The sequence below is a fragment of the Lampris incognitus genome, chromosome 2 (assembly GCF_029633865.1).
Source record: "Lampris incognitus isolate fLamInc1 chromosome 2, fLamInc1.hap2, whole genome shotgun sequence".
NCBI lineage: Eukaryota > Metazoa > Chordata > Actinopteri > Lampriformes > Lampridae > Lampris > Lampris incognitus.
The window spans coordinates 97,667,310-97,675,300 of NC_079212.1; positions in this window are offsets into that span (position 1 = coordinate 97,667,310).

The following is a 7,991-nucleotide window of genomic DNA, read 5'->3' on the forward strand; positions in this document are numbered from 1 at the left end:
GGGATGACCAATTACTGTTCTCAATTCATCAAAGGCTTTGCCTCTATATCTCTGCACCACTGCACAAGCTCACAAGGAAAGATACGCCATGGGAGTGGGGCCCAGAACAAGAAGCAGCACTAAATGCCATCAAAAACAGTCTCACCAGTGATACCATCATGTCATACTTTGATCCAAACAAAGAAACAGAGCTGATCATCGATGCCAGCCCTGTAGGCCTCGGCGCCATCCTTTATCAAAGGTGAAAGACGCACCATAGCATATGCAAACCGGGCTCTCAGTGATGTGGAAAAGCACTACTCACAGACAGAGTGAGAAGCACTGGCTGTTGTCTAGAGCTGCGAGCATTTCCACTTATACATCTACGGACATCCATCCACACTAGTGACTGATCACAAGGCCCTTGAGATTATCTGGAACAATCCCAGATCAAAACCACCTGGTACAAGGTCACACATGACACACATCACACTGCCATTCTGAAGCAATTCAAACAAATTAGCAATGAACTAACAGTGTCACCCACGGACAATATCATATTAAGAAACACGAGAATCGTCAGCCTTACAGAACAGAGTCCTACAGCTTGCCCATGAGGGACACCAGAGCATTAAGACAAAAACACTCCTCGGGACAAAAGTTTGGTTTCCAAACATGGACCAGCAAGCAGAAGCTACAGTCAAAAACTGTATAGCATGCCAGGCAAACACACCAGTCAAACACTCAGAGCCACTGCAGATGTCGGAGTTACCAGAAACCCCCTGGCATAGCACAAGTGCAGACTTGTATGGACCTCTCCCTACTGCAGAGTATCTACTTCAAGATTCTTTATTTGTTACGTCTCATTATAAAAGCATAAGGAAGTAAAATTCTTGAGTTTCGGCTCCTCAACACTTCAGCAACAATAGTAACGGAACAACAACAAAACAGAACAAAAGAGCAGCAACAATACTAGTGTGTGACGTATGTAAGGTGCTGTGTGTGTGTGTACTTGTCATTGTGGATGAATACACACGGTACCCAGTAGTTGAGGCTTTTAAGTCAACTTCAAATATAACAGTTTAAAGATGTTACATTCTTTAAACGGTTGTTTCTAAAGCTACACATAATATCGTCCCACAACACAAGAATCATGAACATATCAATGACTCTGTAAACTACTAATAAGACACGTATAACCGGTTATTTTCTTGCCCGGTGCGGGATTCGATATGGGGTATACTGCACTACAAGGCGACATCACTAACCGCTCGACTAAAGAGTCAGACCCGTTAACTAGGGACTAATGTGTCTTATTAGTAGTTTACACACGTTAGCCCCAAGCTAACGGGTCTGGCCCTTTAGCCGATCGGTTAGTGATGTCGCCTTGTGGTGCAGTACACCTCGTATCGAATCCCGCACCAGGCAAGAAAATATCTGGTTACAACACCTTCATCACAATCGGTCTCCCCCAACTGCAACTGCCGTGTAAACGACTCATGCCCCCTCGAAAGAAAATGCCAGACGAAAGGAGTTATCTGCCAAGCTACGGTGACGAGAAATGACAACGGCAAAATAAAGACATACGACGGTCTGACAGAGGGAACATTCAAAAAGAGGACTAATGCACACGTGTAGTTTTAGAAAAAAAAACGTTTAAAGAACGTAACATCTGTAAACCGTTATATTTGGTCATTGGCGGACAGAAACACTAATTATTCAACCCCCTGGAAAATCCTCTCAAAGAACAAAACATATTCAACCACTAGTAAAATGTGCAATCTATGTCTGACTGAAAAATATTTTATCACTTGCAAACCAGAAACATTGAATAACAGGAATGAATTGGCCAGCAGCTGCAGACATAGATATAAGCACCTAATTTGTAATTATAAATAAATCATGCCGATAGACAAAAAAACCCCACCCCCCATTGGACCGTGACTGTTGTTGTCTGTTCTGGCCGGTGTGAAAATAAAAGAGCTCTACCGGGGTCGTGCGGTGTATGGGGCACGGAAGTTGCGAATGAAGAGATATTCTTCTTATCATTTTATTATCAATTATCATTTTGTGACCATTTTCCATGCAGTAGTTTGCTTGTTTTGTTTTTGCTGTATCTGTTGTAGAGTATGGAGTGCTATGTTGCAAGCAAACAATTCTATGTATTTTTGTGTTATCAATATTTAATTTTGCAATTAAAAAAAAAGAGAAGAGATCTCTGCTTCTCGACTCATTCCTCCACGCCGGCTCGCCACAATATTGTAACATGCATGGATAAGAAGACACGCTGGCCTTTGGCTCGCATATCTGATCCTTTAGTCGAGCGGTTAGCGATGCCTCCTGCGGTGCGGGCGATACGGGTTCGCTTCCCGGCCGCGGCAGTTCCTGTGGTTGCGTTGTCCCCCGAATCCGCTACAATATCAAATATTTACTGCAGCTGAAGAATAAATGATACTGCATTTAAATGGCTTATTTGAAAAAAGCATACCAATGTTGATTTATTTTGGATATTTTAGCAAGTATAGTAAAAATGCGTTTCGGGATTGTGTTCGATATCTGGAGGGTGGTGCTAGAAAAAAAATGTTGGGGGGGCGCAATTTACCTTGGCGCAACCCCCCCTGACAGCTGCTTTAATGCCCACACAGTCCGAGTTATCAAGAACGACAATGTAGCCTATAGATTTTATCAGGGTTCGTGGACGGTGGGTGATTGACAGTCGAGACTGTAACAAATAGGATTGTTATTCCTAGTTTGTGGTTCCGGGGAGCAATTAGAGTGTGACACAGACCGCGAGTGACGCTGACTAGAGATGAAAGTAACGGAACTGTATAACCTAAGGATTCCTGTTAATAAACCGATAAGTAAGCAAGTAAAGCTTTAACCATCCATTCTGTAGGGTTGAGTAAAGAACGGAACAGAAAGAAACAGAGACGAGGCGTCGTGGTGGGTGTGAATATGCTCGACAGCCACGAGAATTGTCCAATCACATTAGATCAAAAAACATTAAAACAATACCAATTCGCTGCCAATAAAAGTGGGCGTGTCTGGTGCGCACTTGGAAAATCTGAAGAAACCAATCAGACAGCAGCCTCAGGTCACCTGCTCGCCAGAAGTTTGAGGACTTACATAAGGCATGGTTTGGCTGCCGCCCCTCACCCAGGAAGTACAGCGCATCCGGAAAGTATTCACACCCCTTCACTTTCCCCACGTTTTGTTATGTTACAGTCTTATTCCAAAATTGATTTAATTTCCTTTTCCCTCATCAATCTACACACAATACCCCATAATGACAAAGCGAAAAAGGTTTTGTAGAATTTTTTCAAAATTTATTAAAAATAAAAAAGTGAAATATTGCATGTACATAAGTATTCACACCCTTTACTCAGTACTTGGTTGAGGCACCCTTGGCAGCGATTACAGCCTCAAGTCTTATTGGGTATGAAGCTACAAGCTTGGCACACCTATATTTGGGGTATTTCTCCCATTCTTCTCTGCAGATCCTCTCGAGCTCTGTAAGGTTAGATGGGGAGCGTCGCTGCACAGCTATTTTCAGGTCTTTCCAGAGATGTTCAATGGGGTTCAAGTCTGGGTTCTGGCTGGGCCACTCGAGGACATTCACAGACTTGTCCTGAAGCCACTCCTTCGTTGTCTTGGCTGTGTGCTTAGGGTAGTTGTCGTGTTGAAAGGTAAACCTTCGCCCCAGTCTGAGGTCCTAAGCGCTCTGGAGCAGGTTTTTGTTATGATCTGTGCCCTCTGGCTATGTTAACTTATAACATTAATAAAGCAAGGACGACTTCTCTCGTGCTGGGTGTTTATTCACCGACCGGATTCCGACTGACGTTGTTACGTACATCACGTGACTTTGTTGTGGCGCTACGGAAAGCCGTAAGGGACATTAGCAAATCAAATGTTACTAGCAAATATTACATCTCCCTTTTTCTGAAAAGTGCTGCTTTCTCTGCAGAGATACAGACCACGTTGAGCACGTTTATAAGCGAATACAATCTTAATAAGAAAGAATATGAAAGTGGAACTCTTATATAACTGGACTGCAAACAAAGTAGTGTAAAACATTTCCTTCACTGTCTAAATGTGACACCGTAATAACATTTCATCTTTTTTTTTCATTTCATTACTGGTAACTGCAAACAGCAGGTAGGTACACAAGGTAAGTGAACGCTGTAAATATTTATTTTCAAAACATAGCACGTATAGTACAGGTTGGTGTAAAATTCTCTCTTTTTTTAACATTCATAAGTCAAGGATTTGTCTTCGTTTGATCATGCGACCTGACCTCGTGGTGTAACCAGGCTGTGTGTCTGGTTGTCGCTGATTGTTCGTGTCTGGAGGTTCAGCATGCTCTTGCTGATGGGTTTGTGTGTTGTTGTTAGCGCTGGTAACAGTCTGCTGTGAAGTGTGTGTGTGTGTAGTGTGAGTGTTCACTCTGCTTTGTCGCAGGTGTTGACGGTTGCGTCGGTAGATCTGACCTTCTTTGGTTTGGATGTGGTAGCTCCTGTCTGTGTTCGCTGGTCTTTCCACAGTTGCAGGTCTCCAGGATCCATCCTCCTGCCGGAAGCGGATTGGTGTGCCTGCGGGCAGGTGGGGCAGAGGTTTGGCTGTTCGGTTGTAGTATGCCTGCTGGCGCTGTTGACATACCTCTCTCCTTTTGTGAACATCCTCCTGACTGGCGATCTGTGGCTGCAGGTGTTTTGCTGTTGATGGGAGAATGGACCGCAGCCTCCGACTCATCAGTAGCTGTGCCGGTGATTTCAGGTTGTCCACCGGTGTGTTGCGATACTCCAGTAAGCTCATGTAGGGGTCTTTGTTCTCAGCTTTGGCTTTGTCCAGGATGCGTTTGGCCGTCTGGACAGTCTTCTCGGAGAGGCCGTTGCTCTGTGGGTAGTGGGGGCTTGTGGTGGTGTGTGAGAAACCCCATGTCTGTGAGAAGTTGCAGAACTCACCAGAGCTGTAGCACGGACCGTTGTCGCTGACGATAGTCTCGGGGATTCCGTGTCGAGCCATTGCTGCTTTCAGCTTCATGATGACGGCAGATGAGGTGCAGCTGTAAAGTCTCTCTAGCTCGAAGAATCTGGAGTAGTAGTCCACAGTGACTATGAAGTCCTGTGAGTTCCACGTGAATAGGTCTGTGCCTATCACTTGCCACGGCCGCTCGGGTATGGCGTGTGACATTATTGGTTCCTTTGCATTTGCGCTGCGCCGTTCTTGGCATATGCTGCAGTCTGCTACCGCATCCTCGATCTGTTTCCCCATGCCAGGCCAGAACAGTAAGTCTCTTGCTCGGCATTTGCTTTTTTCCACGCCAAGGTGGCTGGCATGGACGCGCTGTATCATGTCCTTGCGAAGCTTTTGGGGGACAATGATTCTCGCACCTTTGAACAGGATACCGTCAATTTCTGAGATTTCTGCTCTGTGGTTCCAGTATTCCTGGATGCTGGGCGGGCACTTTTTCTTTGTGTCTGGCCAGCCAGTGAGTGTGGCTCGTCTGAGTGCGGTGAGCTGTGGATCTTGCGCTGTTTCCTGCTTGATTTCTGTGAGTCTTGTGTCGCTCACAGGGATGTTGCTGAGGACTGTGTGCACTTGGGCCTCCATCCCTTCCTGTAGGTCACTGTCGTGGTGTTCTATTGACTTGCGTGACAGTGTGTCGGCCACTGGTATGTCCTTACCGGGGCGGTGGATGATTTGGATGTCGTATTTTTGGAGCGCCAGGATCATCCGTTGCAGCCGGGGTGGTGCTGCTGCCAGTGGCTTTTTTAGTATTGCCTCCAGAGGCTTGTGGTCTGACTCCACAATCACTTTTCGTCCGTACATGTACTCGTGGAACCTCTTGCAGCCGAAGACCACAGCGTAGAGCTCCTTCTCTATCTGTGTGTAGTTTTCTTCAGTGCTGTTGAGTGACTTGGACGCATAGGCAATTGGTTTGCCATCTTGGAGCATGACACCCCCAAGGCCACTTTTGGATGCATCCACTTGGAGTCGCAGCTCTTTCTGCGGGTCGAAATATGAGAGTACTGGACCTGGGTGCTGTGTAATGAGATTCTTCATCTCTTGGAACGCCTTGTCGTGGACTGCATCCCACACAAACTCACTGTCCTGTTTCAGAAGCTGTCTGAGGGGTGAGTTTATCTGTGAGAGGTGTGGAGCGAATCTGGCAAGGTAGTTGATCATGCCGAGGACTGTCTCCAGCTCTGCTTTGTTCTGTGGGGGTTGCATGTCCTTGACCGCCTTCACCTTGTGTGGGTCTGGTTTGATGCCTTCGTGTGAGAGCGTGTGGCCGAAGTAGCTTACCTCGGACATGCATATGTGACACTTGTCGGGGTTGAGCCTCACCCCTCGCTCCCTTGTGCGCTTCAGCATCGCTCTGAGACGCTGGTCATGTTCCTCTTTAGTCTTGCCGAACACTAGTATGTCGTCCACTATGGCCGTCACACCGTCCAATCCTTCATATGTTTCATCCACGCGTCTCTGGAACTCGTCTTGAGCGGACACGATTCCGAATGGCAGTCTGAGGAAACGATACCTGCCAAACACTGTGTTAAATGTCGTCAACATTGAGGATTCAGTGCTCAGTTTGATGGCCCAATAGCCTGACCGCGCGTCTAACACGCTAAAGTACTCAGCTCCAGCGAGCTTTGTGGTGGCGTCCTCCAGCGTGGGGAGGGGGTAGTGAGGTCGTTGTATCACTTTGTTAAGAGCTCTGGGGTCTAAACACACTCTAAGTTTGCCTGTCTTTGGCTTCTCAACAATGACGAGTGCGTTCACCCATTCTGTGGGTTCTGTTACCTTACAGATTATGCCGCCTTTCTCCATGCTGTCAAGCTCGTCCCTCAGTTTGCTGCGTAGGGCGATGGGGATTCTGCGTGGCGGGCAGACGACCGGCGTTGCATCTGGTGTGACGCGGAAAGTGCACTCGCCTGGGAACTCTCCTATTCCCTGGAAAACATCTGCATAATCATCCATTATGCTCTGTGATGGGACATTGTTTTCCTCGCTCACAGCCATCACTATTTTTACCAAGTTTAGGTCACGGCATGTTTTCATTGCCATGACTGGTGGGGCGTTTGTGTCAATGACGTAAAAGTCCAGCATCATTGCATTGTCTCTGTACTTACATTTGAGTTTGCATGTGCCTTTCACGCTCAGCGCGCCTCCTCCATATTCAGTGAGTCTGTGTATTGCTGGTTTCAGTGTCACATTTTTGAACAGCGCCTGGAACAGGTTGGTGGGAATAGTATTGGCCTGTGCCCCAGTGTCTAGTTTAAACTTTACCTTCTGTGGAGGTGTGCCAATTCCAACCTCTACGTAAGCCTGCTCGTTGCTTTTTCCGTTGTTCTCTATTGAGATGCAGTCTATATATATATACAGCTCTGTCTGTTCTCCCACAGCGGTGCTCTCCACTGTAATGTTGTCGAAGTACAGTTCTTCCTGCTCTCTGTCAGTGGTGTACTCTTCTGGGTTCTCTCCGACGGCATGTACTGTGCCGCGGTAGTACTTTGTCTGTCCCTGGGAGCTAGACTTGCATACTTTAGCAAAATGATTGAGCTTCTTGCATTTAATGCATTGTTTACCCTTAGCTGGGCAAGTGGCTTTAGCGCCGCGTAGCCCTCCACAATAGCTACACGCCCTAGCGGCGGTGCTAACGTTACCCTCCCTTTGTCTGAAGTTAGCGTTAGCTGCTTTGGGTGCGTTCGGTTTGTAAGTCTTTCTGCCTATTGCGTGCACCGTTTCATGCGTGCTGCCCTGGCCCATAGACTTTAGCTGTTGCTTTGCTAGCTCGTGTGAGCGGGCTACATCTATGGCTTTTTCTAGCGTTTGCTCAGCTCCCTGGCTAAGTAGCTTTTCTCTCACTCTGGGTGAGTTGGTGGCAAACACGATGCGGTCCCTGACCATCTCGTCGGCATTTGGGTAGCCACAGTCTTTGACTAGGAGCTTTAGCTCAGTTACAAATTGTTCGAAGGATTCACTCTCTCCCTGCATCTTTTCATGAAATTTAT